Source organism: Macaca nemestrina, chromosome 3 (assembly GCF_043159975.1).
Source record: "Macaca nemestrina isolate mMacNem1 chromosome 3, mMacNem.hap1, whole genome shotgun sequence".
Classification (NCBI taxonomy): Eukaryota; Metazoa; Chordata; class Mammalia; order Primates; family Cercopithecidae; genus Macaca; species Macaca nemestrina.
In genome coordinates this window covers 25,716,163-25,730,151 of record NC_092127.1, presented here as the reverse complement: position 1 = coordinate 25,730,151, position 13,989 = coordinate 25,716,163, and the positions used below count along the sequence as shown (strand labels likewise).

General features: G+C 36.7%; 1 protein-coding gene across 17 annotated transcripts in view; it reads right to left on the bottom strand.

Moving 5' to 3' along the window:
- The window catches only part of MARCHF1 (membrane associated ring-CH-type finger 1), an 833,115-nt gene that overhangs the window by 393,351 nt on the left and 425,775 nt on the right, over positions 1-13,989 (bottom strand). The window lies entirely within an intron of this gene.

Here is a 13,989-nt window from a genome sequence, read left to right as displayed (position 1 = left end):
AAAAAGAGGAATAGTTTACTATTCCTAATCCACAATTTGATCAGGTATCAAGATAAACTATGATAATCCATGAAAATGTCTCCTAAGGAACATAGTTAACTTTATTAATTCAGAGAATGCTAGCAAAATTAAAACAAACAAAATTCTAAAATAGAATACATATGTCATAGAACAGCTAAATATTAATAGAAGTAAAAATATTAGTTTTTATTATTTTGTGGTATAATCAATGCTGATTTTAAGCTATCAAAATGCTACATACGCTTCCAATCACTCCCAAATTAAGACAAGAAATTTGATTTGGGAAAAATATTTCAAATATCACAATTTTGTTGTATTTGAGACAGACTTAAATGTTTGTATTTTCTTTCCTTTTTACAATGAAGCTTCACACTTTTGACATGTAAAATGGAACAGTGTAACTTGATGTGATTAGTGTTCCTGTCTTAGACTATGTCATTCCTACTACTGGTTAGATTTGTATTTCAGATGACCTACAAATAAGACAAGCCTAACAAGACTCATAATTCTGGTCTTGCAGCTGAAAAAGTTTCAATTTTAAATAAACTGCTGGCACTATCCTTGTAAAGAACTGGCAAAAGCAGTTACTTTCATTGAAACTAAAGTTTAAGGTGTGAATTTTGCATATTATATTCAGCCAACAAACACTTTCCTGTGAGGAAAAAAGGGGGAAAGCGTTGTTTTATAACAATGAATTTATGCAAATTTTAAGTCATAGAGGTGCTTCCTTTATATTTTCAGTGCATAGGAAGTTTTTATGTATGACTTCTTGATTCTGATATTCATTTTAAACTTGTTACATTCAAGAAATAACTTTTCCAGAACTAAAATGAAACAGGTTGCCTGGTTAGCTTGCAGAATAATTTTAGAGTAAGCTATATACATCGTTAAAACAAATGTTATAGAAATTGTCCTCAATAAAGAAAGATAGAATGTCTATGGACTCTTTTACCTTTTACCTGCTGAGTAAAAGGTAAAATGCACCCAGGAGTTAATGTGTATCCATTTTATAAAAATTCTAAGATGATAGATGAGATCAAGTCTAACTTTTAAATTAGCATACTATTTGAATATTGAACATGTACACTCACACAAGCAGAGCTTCATGAGCAAGGGGATCTTTGTATGAAGATTTAAATATTTTTTCTCTCTTCCAAATGAAGTATAATAAATGAAGGAATGAAGTTTGTACATTTTCTTTCTGTTAATTTGTTATCCAAGTTCTCCTCTTTTTTTAATGATTGCCCACTTCTGAATTAGGCATTTGTTGTTGAATGGGGTATACATAGTTTACTCCTGTTAGAAAAGCTTCAGTTAGATGTTCAAGCTCTTGAGAAATTCTCTATGTAATTCTTCTATGTAATTGTCTACAGTAGAAAAAATGGAAAGGATTCTTTTATCAACTTCACTCACTCATTTTCACTGATGTACTCTTTCCCTTCATAAAAATTTACTTAGTATTATCTATATACCAATTATTCTGCTGGGCCAAAGGAATTAAAATAAAACAACACATCAACATACTGCCTTTGATTGGAGATGCTAACCTCCAAGCAGCTAGTCAAAACAAAAACATAAGATAAGGCAGAACAACAAGCGCAAGAGGACAGGCAATCAGACAATGGATAGGGAAGAAGAGCTAGGCACGGTGGCAGAGGACTCTTTTTGGCATTTAGGTGGACTTTACAATTATTACAACTCTAGGGTAGTTGGTATTGTGACTTGCACTTTATGGATGAGGAATCTAGGACAAAGAGAATGTAACTGACTTGAGGCAATCTTAATTGCACTATCACAGTGACAGAAAGGTGAGTTGCTATATTCTTTTTTGATTGAAAACTCTGGACAGAAATGATATTTCAATCAAGTTGCAGCAGCCTTTGAACAAAAACATTAAAATTCTGATTTAATTTATATATCAATATTATAAAGACTAAATGTAAAAAAGTAATTCGTAAAGTAAAAATCAAAGAAAACTGGACACACAGAGAGTGGTAAAAAGTCTACTTTAAGGACTAACTTTTTAATTTCTTTTCAATGGGCTTTAAATTTTTAACTGCAATGAAATTAAAATATATTATTTTCTTAACATAACTTTTGAAATCTCACTGTTCTATTGTTTTCTATACTGTAGTAATTGTCCTCAAGATACCAATGGGACAAAGGGGAAAAAACGAGACCTATATATGCTTCTATTTAAGAAGCTTTGTAACTTTTAAATAGAAAGAACACATAACACATTGTTTATACCAAAACATATTTGATATTTGAAATAGGCATAATTCTGAAAAGGAATCATCCAAATATTTTAATAGAGCTTAAGTAGAATACTTTCTCTCATCAAACTTTCATTGTAACTTTATTTCTTCTATATCCAGCTACATTAATCTTGATATTTAAAATTATGGTACAGAAGTTATGAAATTAGACAACTAGGTACATTTCCTAGGATCACTGCTTCCTTGCTGCACATATTCAAACAAATTATTTTACCCTCCTAAGTCTTTCATCAGTAAAATGGTAGCAATAATAATGGCTGCCTCATAGAATTATTATAGGCAAAGCACTTAAAGCAGTGCCTGTAGAGAGAAAAAAAACCAATGAAGGTCACCTACTAATTTTTATCTACAGTTTTATGTACTTAAAATTATCATATATATTTATCCTTTTCTGCTGCAATAATTCTGGTGCTATAGTGATCAGATTGACTTAACAATTTTTTCAGAAAAGCTCTTACAGTTCATTTTTGCTGATTAAGTATTTTTTTCCCTTCGTCAGAACACTGCTTAAAAATCATGCCATCTGTGGCACCTTCTAATGCCAACCAGGTATATATTTATCAATATCTCAATGATAACACATTTAAGCATATATAGGTAAATTGTATGACAGTATCATAGACGATGAAATTAGAGTTTAGGAGCTATAATAAGTGGTAGAAATAATCATCTACTCCTCAGGTTAAGTGATTTGTTCCAGGCCACATGACATTTTTTGCAGGGCAGGACTAGATCCCATATATTCTGATTTCTACTGCATGGTTGGTTGTTTTTAGCATGGTAATATAATATATTGTTTAACTAAGACACTTTTGTGAAAGAGGGCGCTGTAAAAAACACATTGGAAATAGAGATGATAGATAGATAGATAGATTTGTTGTCTCAGGCAAACCAGGATTATGGCATACCAGTCATGAATTAATAGATAAAATAGAAACTTTGTCAAGTATTTTAATGTGGAGAATTTAACATGGGGTATTTTTAAGGTATACTGAAATGAAAAAGGAAACAAGGAATACTAAGTTAGTAACTGTAAGAATCAATCCGCATTTCTTAGGGTGGGAAAGCAAAAATAAAGACATTGATATTTTCAGACCTTAAAAGTTCAGAGAAGGACACCAGAGACCTAGAATTAAAATCGTTTGGGGAATGGGTACCAACTGGTCATTGCTGATACCTCAGAAATTCAACAGAGGGCCCCAGGAGAGTTGGGACTCAGACCTTTGGGGAAGGCATGAGTTCCAGGTGATGATGCTACTTTAGGAGTCTGGAAAAAGGACTTGTGGTTTGGGCCTTTGAAAATGGTGTGTTTTTTTGTTTGTTTTTTTTTTCCTTGTGTGATGATTAATTTTATGTATCACTATAGCTGTGCCATAGTGCCCAGATATTCAGTCAAACTTTATTCTAAATGACTCTGGAAGTGTTTACCTATCCAATGCCTGTTCCACGATATTTTGAAAACACAGTCTGTATTTACAAGTGTATAGCTGGAGAGGAATTTTGCCTTAGATAAATCACAGGTTTTGGTTCACTAGGTACATTGTCAAAGAGCATTGTGACTCATCCGTGTATGATTTAGATGATATTTTTGATAATTTTGATAATTTGATAATTTTGAGGATTTTTTGCATGAGACTTTGGACTTTAAAGTTGATGCTGGATAAGTTAAGACTTTTGGGGCTATTGGGATGAAATGAATGTACTTTGCATGAGATAGGGACGTAAGATTTTTGGGGGAGTGGCAGGTGCATAATGTGGACTAAATTGTGCCATGCCCTCAAATGCATATGCAGAAGCCTGAACCCCCAATGTGACTGTATCTAGAGATAAGGACTATAGGAGGTAACAAAGGTTAAATGGGGTCAAAAAAGTAAGGCTCTAATCCCATAGGTTTGGTGGCTTTCTAAGAAGAAGAAAAGAGAAATATCTTTGTCTCGCCATGTGAGGACACAGCAAGAAGGCTAATATCTGCAAGCAAAGAAGACAGCCCTCACCAGAAACTGCATTGGTTGGAACCTCAATCTTGGACTTCTAGCCTCCAGAACTGTGAGAAAATAAATTCTGTTGTTTAAGTCACCCTGTCTATGGTATTTTTGTTATGCTAGCCTGAGCTGACTGTTTTTTGGATAATACTAACATTTAAATTGGTGCTGTAATTGAATGCATGTACCTCCCCAAAATTCAGATGTTCAAAGTGTTAACTCCCAAAGTGATGGCATTAGTATGTGGGGCTTTTTGGAAGGTATTTAGGTCCTGAGGGTAGAGCCCTGATGAAAGGGATTAGTGCCTTCATAAAAGAGGTCTCAGGAGGCGTGTTTTCTCTTTCCACCATGAGAAGTTACACCAAGAATATGGTTGTCTTTGAGAAAATGGGGCCTCATCAGACACTGAATATACTAGTCCCTAAATCTTGGACTTCTCAGCTTCCAGAAAGAAATACATTTCCATTGTTTATAACGGAATACCATATACTGAGTCTATGGTATTTGTAGCAGCCCAAAAGGCTAACACAACGGTAAGTAAAACAGATTACTTTCCCTAATGTGGGGGTGGGGTTTATCCAATCAGTTGAAGGCTTAAATAGACCAAAGACAGACGTTTCCCAACAAAGAATTTTTCCAGGAAGACACACTTGCAACTTGAACTAAAACTTCTCCCTCAGTCTACAGCACACTGGCCTACCCCATCAATTTTGGACTTACCAAATCTCCATAATTGTATCAGCGAATTCCTTGAAATAAATCTTTCTGTATATAAAGGCATACCACAGAGATATTTTAAGTTCAATTCCAGGCCATAACAATAAAGCTAATATTGCAGTAAAGCGAGTCACTTTTTGTTTTGTTTCCCAATGCATATAAAAGTTATGTTTATACTACCTTGTAGTCTATTAAGTGCACTAGGCATTATATCAACAAAACAATGTACATACCTTAATTTTTTAAAAAAAGAAAACCTTATTGCTAAAATAAAGCTAATGATTGTCTTATCCTTCAATGAGTGATGACCTTTTGACTGCTAAGGGCTCTTGCCTTGATTTGTTTCTTTCTTTCTTTTTTTTTTTTTTTTTTTTTTTGAGATGGAGTCTTGCTCTGTCACCCAGGCTGGAGTGCAGTGGCGCGATCTCAGCTCACTGCAACCTCCGCCTCCTGGGTTCACGCCACGCCATTCTGTCTCAGCCTTCCAAGTAGCTGGGACTACAGGTGCCTGCCAGCATGTTCAGCTGATTTCTTGTATTTTTAGTAGAAACAGGGTTTCACCATGTTAGCCAGGATGGTCTCAATCTCCTGACCTGGTGATCCACCCACCTTGGCGTCCCATAGTGCTGGGATTACAGACATGAGCCACCCACCGCGCCCAGCCTCTTGCCTTGATTTTGATGGCTATTGACTAATTACGGTGGTGTTTGCCAAAGTTTGGGTGTCTATGGCAATTACTTGAAATAACACAATGAGATTTGCCACATTGATTGACTCTTTCTTTCACAAAATATTTCACTATAGCTTGCTACACTATTTGATAGCATTTTACCCACAGTAGAATATTTTTCAAAACTGGAGTAAATCCTTTCAAACTCTGCTGCTGCTTTATCAACTAAGTTTATGTAATATTCTAAATCCTTTGTTTTCATTTCAACAATGTTCACAGCATCTTCACCAGGAGCAAATTCCATCTCAATAAACTACTTTCACCCGCACGCCTGCCACAGAGAAGATGGAGCTGATCCAGAAGGCCAAGTTGCCCAAGTGCTATGATGATATGGCTACCTGCATAAAGGCCATAACCAAGCAGGGCACCAAGCTGTCCAAGGAGGAGTGCCACCTGCTTTCCGTGGCCTACAAGAATGTGGTTGGGGACTGCAGGTTTGCCTGCAGGGTCATCTCAAGCATCAAGCAGAGGACAGACACCTCTGACAAGAAGTTGCAGCTGATTAAGGACTATTGGCAGAAAGTGGAGTCCGAGCTGAGATCGATCTGCACCACGGCCCTGGAATTGTTGGATAAATATTTGATAGCCAATGCAACTAGTCCAGAGACTGGTGTCTTCTATCTGAAAATGAAGGGTGGTTACTTCCAGTACCTTGCTGAAGTTGCATGTGGTGAGAATCAAAAACAAATGACAGATAATTTCCAAGGAGCTTACCAAGAAGCATTTGATATAAGCAAGAAAGAGATACAATCCACTCATCCAAACTGCCTGGGGCTTGCTGTTAACTTTTCGGTATTTTACTATGAGATTCATAATCACCCAGAGCTTGCCTGCATGCTGGCTAAAATGGCTTTTGATGAGGCCATTGCAGAACTTGATACACTGAATGAAGACTCATACAAAGACAGCACCCTCATTATGCAGTTGCTTAGAGACAACCTAACACTATGGACCTCAGACAGTGAAAGAGAAGAATGTGATGCAGCAGAAGGGGCTGAAACTAAACCCATGGTGTCATCCTTCTTCCCTTCAATAAACTTTTTACACATCTCCATTTCTTATTCCACTTGGATTTCCTATAGCAAAGAAACCCATTTATGCATATGGAATGACCTGTTTATAGTCTTTTCACACTGCAGCATTAGGAAAACTTCATTGCTTGATTTGTCTTGGCCTTCCTGGTGTGCAGTTACTGCTGTAGTCTTAATACCTTCATTTCATATCAACATAAGCAACTTCCAAACACTTAGGTAGAGGACGAAAAATGTATCTGGTATTTAAGTAATCTGAACCAGTTCTGCAAGTGACTGTGTTTTGTATTACTGTGAAGATATGAAAATGTAGTTACTTACACTTTACAGAGTGTTCCACATAACTTCTTAATTTCTACATTCCCTCCCATACTCTTCGGGGTTTCCTTTCAACAAGCAACTTTTCCATGCTCCTAATATATTCCTTTTTAGTAGGAATCCAGAAGTATTAGATTGAATGGAAAAGCACTTGCCATTTCTGGCTGGAGGTCACAAATTGAAATGTCTCCTATATCACATATTATGGAGGTATGGCAAGAGGGACTTTCCTTATTCACTCTTTATTTGCTGCTGTTTATGTTGACAACCTCCCTTCCAAATAAAAATTCACTTACACCTCCTGCCTTTGTAGTTCTGGTATTCACTTTGCTGTGTAATAGAATTAGCATGTTGCTGCCAGAATACAAGAATTGCTTTTGGGAATTAAAGTGCATGATATTTCTTAATACACTACAAAGGGGAAATAAATAAAAGTACTCAAGTCCAAGTCTACAACTTTAGTACTCTTCCATGCAGATATGTGCATATGTGAGGGGGAGTCCAGTTTGTCTAGCATTGTTATTTAGAGATTTGGACCACTATTGTGCATTGTTAACCATTGACCATTGTCCCAAAAAAGCCTTGTGAAAATGATATGTCCTATGTAACAGCAGAGTAACGTAAAATACAATTACATTTTATAAACAACAACAACAACAACAAAACCCACTACATTATTTGGTTATCCATAAGAAGCAACTCCTGGCTGAGGCAGGAGGATTGCTTGAGGCCAGTAGTTTGAGACAAACATGGGCAACATAGCAATACCCCATCCTGCAATTTTTTTTTTAATTAGCCAGGTGTGGTGGTATGCATCTGTAGTCTCAGCTACTCAGGAGGCTGAGGTAGGAGGACTGGTTGAGCCCAAGATTTCAATGCTGCAATGAGCCATGATCATGCCATGGCACCCCAGCCTGGGTGACAGAGCAAGAACCCATCTCTAAAAAAATCTTTTTAAGTAAAAAAAGAAGAAAAAAAAAAAAAGAAGCAACTCCTTGTGTGTTTAAGTTTGATCATGAAATCGTAACAATTCAATCATATCTTCAGGCTCTACTTCTACTTCTAGTTCTCTTGCCAATTTGTAGTAACTTCCTCTCGTGAAGTGTTGAACCACGCAAAGTCATCTGTTAGTACTGGAATCAACTTCTCCTAAATTCCTGTTAATGTTGATATGTTGATCTCCTCCCATGAATCACGAATACTCTTAATGACATCTACAATGATGAATCCTTTCCAGAGGTTTTCAATTTACTTTGCCCAGATTCAATCAAAGGAATCACTATCTATGGCAGCTACAGTACAGCCTTAAAAACTGTGTTTCTTAAATAATACCTGAAAGTTTGAAATTACCTCTTTATCTATGGCTGCAGAATAGCTGTTGTGTTAATAGACGTACAAACAACATTCATCTCCTTGTATATCTCCATCAGAGCTCTGGAGTCATCTAGGATTTGTTGCTTACTCTAAAGTGTACAAGCAGAGTAGATTTAACATAATTCTTAAGGGCCATACAATTTTCTAAATGGTACATAAGCCTTGGCTTCAATTTAAAGTTACCAGCTGCATTATTCCCTAACAAAAGAGTCAGCCTGTCTTTTGAAGCTTTGATGTCAGGCATCGACCTCTCTTCCCTAGCTATGAAAGTCCTAGGTGGTGTCTTCTTCCAAGAAAAGGATGTTTTCAACTACACTGAAAATCTGTTTTTAAAGGTAGACAACTTAATTTATTATCTTCGCTAGATTTTCTGGATAACTTGCTGAAACTTCTCCTTGCTCTTTATATTATGGAAATGACTTCTTTCCTTAAGCCTCATAAACCAGCCTCTGCTGGATTCCATCCTTTTTTCTGTAGCTTCCTCAGTCTCTCAGCCTTCACAGAGATTGGGACCTTGCTCTGATTAGTCTTTGACTTAAGAGAATGTTGTAGATGATTGATCTTCTAACCAGACCACTAAAGCTTTCTCCATATCAACAATAAGGCTGTTTTGCTTTCTTATCATTCATGGATTCACTAGAGTAGAACTTTAATTTCCTTCAAGAACTTTACATTTGCATGAACAACTTGGCTAACTGGTAGAAGAGGCTTAGCTTTCAGCCTATCTCAACTTTCAACATGCACTCCTCACTAAGCTTAATTATTTCTAGTCTTTGATTTAAATTGAGAAATGTGACTTTTTCTTTTGCTTGCACACTTAGTGGCTATCGTAGGGTAATTAGTTGGCCTAATTTTAGTTTTGTGGTGTATCAGAGAATAGGAAGGTCCGAGGAGAGGGAGAGGGACAGGGGAAGGGCCCGATGATGGAGCAGTCAGAACACACACAACAGTCTTGTGTAGGCATGATTCAGGGTGTCCCAAAACAATTCCAATGGTAACATCAAAGATCACTGATCACAGATCACCATACCAAATATAATAACCATGAAAAATTTTAAAAATTATGAGAATTACCAAAATGTAACAGAGACTTGAAGTGAGCACAAGTTATTGAAGAAACAGTGCAGATAGACTTGCTCAACACAGGGTTGCCACAAACCTTCAGTGTGTAAAAATAACAAAATTGCATTGTGAAACACAATAAAAGTGAAGCTCAACAAAATGAGGTGTGCCTGCATATATACCATTGCTTCTATTTCTCTTGAGAACCCAAATATATTTGACTAATTCTTGTACCTGAGAAATTCAGAGCAGAGCACACTAGGAACTGAGGCTCAAATCTCTGAGGATGGTGTGATGCTTGGCTAATGATGGTACTTCAAGCTTGTGGAGATTGGACATTGTGACCTGGGACTGAGGCCTCTGGGGAGCAGGCACTACCCATCTGCTTTTGGTATCTGTGTGTATACACATCAAGGCTGGTTCTGGAAATGACGATACCAGCTTGAGATGCAAACCAACTGCAGTTGATTGTTTGAAACACCATCTGCTAGAATGATGATATAAACAAAATTTTTCTCCCCGCCTTTTCATTTTCCTCAGTGTCCCCAATTAGGTAAAACTAACAGCTGAAAAGTAAAGGTAGTTCTCAGAGCCTCAGGCTCAGCCTCTCCAAGAAGAGTACATAAGAGTGGCTTTGGGACACAGTTCATCCTTGGTAGTCATGTATACGCACTTGAACTTCCATTCAAAACAATACCAGTTTTATGCTTCCGTACAAGTTACACGTATAGTTGTATAAATGAAATCACTCTCACCTTCTCCCTAACAAGAGTGGTATAAAAGCTAAGCTCTCACGTATTCATCTCTAAGTGACCATAATTTATACTGGTCTAGTGATGTTCAGTAGTCCTCTACTTCAGTGACAATCCCACTGGAATACTCTGCAACTTCAAGACTAAATCCTACAGTAAGCCACCACCAACAAGCCTCACATAAAATAATAAATGAAATGAGGGACGAGAAAAAGAAATTAGCCAATATATACATATACATACAAACATATATATACACATATATATTCTTAATTACCCAAATATATGATAAAAATATGCATAGTTTTTATTATATGGTTAATAACAAAAGGTATAGTTGAATTTTTAACTTATTTATTTTATTATCAATGTTATATGCCTTTTGTCTTTGGTAAAAAGGAATGAACTCAAATCTTTACTCCTAGGATATCTGAATTCTCAGTGGTTTTACATATATAAATATATAACATATATAAATATAACATAAATATATACATATATAACACATGCATGCACCTGTGTGTGCGTGCACGCACACACACATATAATTTTCCATTAACCTTTGCAGTTGGACTTGGAGGCATCCTAAATAATCTTTTGGGTTTGCTGACATATTTGGAGTAGTGACCTAATTTTTCCTTGTAATCAGGATCAATCAAGCCAACCAGTGCAATAACCTGCCCGTTGGTTCAATGGCAAGAGAAGCACAAATTGGCCAAGTGGCCATTTCAACTTATAATTCACTAAAAGTATTATTATGTCTTATGCTGAAAGCACTTTTTCCTTAGGAGGTAAAAAATTGAAACTAGCAGAGTCTAAATTACAGGAAATAAAGCAAAAAATTTTTAAATGGATTATTAAGAAAAATAGCGAGAGATGTGACTCCATCCTCCACCCCTTGATTCCCAGACCCATATATCCTGGCGACAGGACACATAACAGAACATATCGGTCAATGGCTCAAAACATATTTTCCATTATATAAGATAAAATCTCTCTTGTTTTAAAACAGGAGATGATCTCTAAATTGCACTGGAATTAAGTTTTCAATAGACCATTCCACCATACTCTCAGGCCACCTGCTTTACAGTGATAAAGTCCATGAATAAAATCAAATAATTCTCTGAGTATGAAACCACTTGGCACACTTCTTTTAGTGTGACATGACGATCTTGGTCTTAGGAAATGTTATATGAAATAAAATGGAGGTAAATAAGGCCACAGATATTTGTGCTAATATAAAGATTTGAGGCACAAAAAGCAAATGTATATCCACAATACAATCTTGATCTAATGATGACAAATTACTATCTCCTCCCCGTTGTAAGGCGTGCAATCACTCAGCAATGAGGTGACTGGCTGGCCCTCATTAGGAGGGTGCCTTTGAGGGTTTTATACTGATTTCTGTTCTTAAAAGCGTTAGGCATTCAGTAGTGATGGCAGCCAGATATGCATTGGTAAGGAAAAGTGTACACTGTGGAGCTAACTATGTAGCCTCCAGCTCTGCCACCATGACTACATTGTACCATGGCACACTGAACAACTACCTGGATTGCTGGGTGAAAAGAAAGATCCACTTATTCTTTTAACCTGAATGACGCACCTGTATTAGTCCGCTTTCATGCTGTTATGAAGAAATATCCAAGACTGTGTAATTTATAAAGGAAGGAGGTTGAATTAAGTCACACTTTCACAGGGCTGGGGAGGCCTCAGGAAACTTACAATCGTGGTGGAATGGAAAACAAACACATCTGTCTTGACACAGCGGCAGCAAGGAGAAGTGCAGAGTGAAGCAGGAAGCAGGGAACTCCTTATAAATAAAACCATCAGATCTCGTGAGAACTCACTCACTACCATGAGAACAGAATAGAGGAAACCTGCTCCATGATTCAATTATCTCCACCTGGCACTGCCCTTGACATGTGGGGATTATTACAATTCAAGGTGAGATTTTGGGTGGGGACACAGACAAACCGTATCAGCACTTAAGGTAAGAAAAAATGCAGATGACCTGGTGCAATCTCCTTTCTTACTAACCCTCTGGTAAATTAGACTGATTATATTTGCTAGTAGGTAGAGACTTTATATTTGAAATGCCCTGAGGAGTATATATCTGGCTAAAGATGACTTACAGTAAATGGAATTCTCAGTCTTTGAGGCATATCTCCAGGCACAGTTGGAAAACTCTCTGGGATATAAAACACAGATGTGTTTTGTAATTTAAATGTGCCCACTATGTGAGCTGATCCCACAACCTCATGTAGAGACCTCATCTGTTATTCCTCAGCCTTTTGACTTCCTGTATCCTTGATAATTATTTAATAAAGCTAGATACTGGGTAAGATCTTTGATGCAGATGACTCATTTGACAATCCAATCGGGCATGTTAGCTCACTAGGGAAAAGTCTGACTGGTATCCGCAGAACATATTTTCTTGTTATCTCGTTATTCAAAGTGTCCTCTGTAGTGGGTGGTCTGTGATAATCATTCTTCACACTCTATGCTCATTTTGAGAGGCTCATCCACATAGCTCTTCTCCATTGCTCCTTGTTATCAGTTTACAAATGCTGATATTTTTCCACACACCTGACCATCAAACCAACTGTTAGCAACTAATGACAAATATGTTTATCTCTTTTTTGGGGGGTGTATCTTAAGTCAGACAAAAAAGCCAACAATATACTTAGAATATACTATTCCAAGTTCTGCCCAATTGAAAGATGGCCTTTTGACACTGCTTTTCAAGGACATTTGTGGTTGGGATTTTAATTATGCAGCATTTTTCAGCTGATGTCAGCATAACATGCAGAACTATTAATCCTAAGGAACTGCTTATCATACCACATGTTTGAACTGACTAGAGAATTCAATGCAGAAGAGACAGGTGTTATAGGACTGTTATGGACTGAATGTTTATGTCTCTCCAGAACTGATACGTTGAAATCCGAAATCCTCTAAATGTGATGGTATTCAGAGGTAAGAGTTTTGGAGATAATAAGGTCATGAAGGTGACACCCTCATGAACGGAGTTAGTGCCCTTATAAGAAGAAACAGGAAAGAATTTTCTTCCTCTCTCCACTCTCCATCATGTGATGATACAATGATAAGATGGCCATCTGCAAATGAGGAAGAGTGCCCTTACTAGACACCAAATCAACTAGTGTCTTGATTTGAAATTTCCAGACTAAAAAACAAAGAAATAAATTTCTGTTGTTTAGCCACTAAGTTTATGATATTCTATTATATAACGGCAGTTTGCAAATGACTAAGAAAAGGAGTTCAAGCCACCTGTCCATGCATTTGTGCCTTCCGTCTTATTTAAATATTCTATTTTTACTGCACTAGTGTTGATATATACATGTATATATTTATCTATTTCTGTAAATATATCTAAATATACCAGAAAGAGGCAGAAGATGTACCTGCTTATACATAAATATGTATGCATATACTAGTTAAATACATGAAGAGTGTAATAAGTTGTGTGTGTGTGTGTGTGTGTGTTTCATATGTGTCTCCTCTATGCCCACCATTGGATCTTTGCACACTATGGGAAATGCATCAGGAATAACACCAAAAGTTCAAAAACTACTCTGTTCACAGACAACACAAACTATACAGCTGTTTACTGGGATTCTCTTTAGTTTTATACAATATCTGTGTGTCTTAGTAAAATTGTAAAATAAATATTGAACTTATGAATCAGCATTGAAAAATAAATCA